The sequence below is a fragment of the Sturnus vulgaris genome, unplaced genomic scaffold, assembly GCF_052056855.1.
Source record: "Sturnus vulgaris isolate bStuVul1 unplaced genomic scaffold, bStuVul1.hap1 Scaffold_157, whole genome shotgun sequence".
Taxonomy (NCBI): domain Eukaryota; kingdom Metazoa; phylum Chordata; class Aves; order Passeriformes; family Sturnidae; genus Sturnus; species Sturnus vulgaris.
Window position 1 is genome coordinate 7817501 of NW_028276074.1, and position 2500 is coordinate 7820000.

The window sequence follows — 2500 nt, forward strand, 5'->3', positions numbered from 1 at the left end:
CAATAAACTTATCGCGGAGCACATCACAACCAAAACAGCTAAGCAAATCAGTGACAAAAGAAGATTGCTTCCCAGGAAACCGGCAGAGGAACATCAAAGAGCGGCCGAGGGCCTGAAAGAGGAACCTGAGATGAGTCATCAACCTCAGGCAGGAACCGTTGACAATGGACCTGATAAGAGCCAACCGTCCAGGAAGCCAGCTGGCGGGAGAACAATGGGCAAGATAAGGCACCATCTGGAGAAGGGTAACGGACGAAAGGGAACCACCAATCAGCAGCTGCAGGCCCATTATCAGCGGACACTCGGGGAACGCTTATCAGCTGGGACAATTAACACCTTCCCCTGGGCATTCAAGCAGTTGCTGGAAGGCCAGGACATGCAGCCAATCATCGATGAAGCAGCGCAGGACTGCTTTGGATGCCTGGAATCGATAAGCCAGATAAGAACAGCAACCCGAGATAAGAGAACAATGGGGGCCCGGAAGAAGCAACCAAGGAGACCGTTTCAGAAGTGGATGAAAGAGAGAGCAATTAAGAGAGGTGATTATCTTCGCTTCCAGCGATTATTCCATCTTGACAGGGGAAAACTGGCAAAAATTATTTTGGACGATATGGAATGTTTGTCCTGTAATATTCCACCCGGTGAAATTTATTCGGTTTTTAAAGCCAGATGGGAAACACCTGGAAAATTCGAGAGCCTTGGGGACTTTCAAATTACTGGGAAAGCCGACAATAGTGCTTTCAGAGATTTAATTACGGCAAAAGAGATTGAGAAAAATGTGCAGGAGATGAGCAAGGGCTCAGCTCCAGGTCCAGATGGGATTACTCTTGGGGACATCAAGAAGATGGATCCCGAGTATTCCCGGACCACGGAGATCTTCAATTTATGGTTAACATCTGGAAAAATCCCGGACATGGTGAGGGGGTGCAGGACTGTTTTAATTCCTAAATCGACAACACCGGAGCGCTTAAAGGACGTTAATAACTGGAGACCTATCACGATTGGTTCTATCTTGTTAAGACTGTTCTCCAGGATTGTAACAGCTAGGATGAGCAAAGCGTGCCCCCTCAACCCAAGGCAAAGAGGCTTCATTAGAGCGGCGGGATGCTCTGAAAACCTGAAACTCCTGCAAACCATAATTCGGTCGGCCAAAAGAGAACACAGACCACTGGGTGTTGTATTTGTGGACATCGCCAAGGCTTTTGACACCGTAAGCCACCAGCACATCATACACGCTTTGCAACAAAGGGGAGTGGATCCCCACATTGTCGGACTGGTGAGCAATATGTACCACAACATCTGTACGTATATCACCACAAAGAAAAACACACACACAGATAAAATCCAGATCCGGGTTGGGGTAAAACAGGGTGACCCGCTGTCACCCCTTTTATTTAACCTGGCGATGGACCCCCTGTTATGCAAGCTGGAAGAGAAGGGCAAGGGATACCACCGAGAAGGGAACAGCATCACAGCGATGGCATTTGCGGACGATCTGGTCTTGTTGAGTGACTCCTGGGAAGACATGAAAACAAACATCAGGATATTAGAGACCTTTTGCAATCTTACCGGTCTCAGAACACAGGGAGAAAAGTGCCACGGCTTTTACATCAAGCCCACAAAAGACTCTTACACCATCAATAACTGCGCTGCTTGGACCATCAACGGCACACCCCTGAACATGATTGACCCCGGAGAATCGGAAAAATACCTCGGCCTGCAGATTGACCCCTGGACTGGGTTAGCGAAATCCAACCTCTCCACAAAACTAGAATTCTGGCTTCAGAGAATTGATCAAGCTCCACTCAAACCTCTACAGAAAATTGATATCCTCAAAACATACACCATCCCTCGACTGACCTACCTAGCAGACCACTCAGAACTGAAAGCAGGGTTCCTCGAGGCCCTTGACCAGAAAATCCGAACAACGGTCAAGGACTGGCTGCATCTACCCTCGTGCACCTGCGATGCCATCTTGTACTCGAGCACGGGGGACGGCGGTTTGGGCATCACCAAGTTGGCAGGACTGATCCCCAGCGTGCAAGCCCGGAGGCTGCATCGGATCGCGCAATCTTCGGATGAAACGATGAAGAAGTTCCTGGAGAAAGATCAAATGGAACAGATGCATAAGAAACTGTGGATTCAAGCTGGAGGGGACGGGGAGAAGATACCTTCAATTTGGGAAGCTCCACCGCTGAACATACCATCTAATAGTGCAGGCACAACTTCGGAATGGGAAGCACCGACCCTGAAATCTAAATTTCCAAAACCGTGCAATTGGAGAAAGAATGAATTTAAAAATTGGACCAAATTAGTGTCCCAAGGCCGTGGAATTGTAAATTTTGAGGGAGATAAAATTAGCAATCATTGGCTACAATACTACAGAAGCATACCTCACAGGAAGCTCCTCACTGCATTACAACTCAGAGCCAACGTCTACCCCACGAGGGAATTTCTAGCCAGGGGTAGACAAGACAAGTACATCAAGTCGTGTAGGCAC

At 48.3% G+C, this 2500-nt stretch overlaps 1 pseudogene; it reads left to right on the top strand.

Annotated features, from left to right (window-relative positions):
- Positions 1-2500, top strand: part of LOC148218956 (28S ribosomal RNA) — an 8895-nt pseudogene that overhangs the window by 4353 nt on the left and 2042 nt on the right.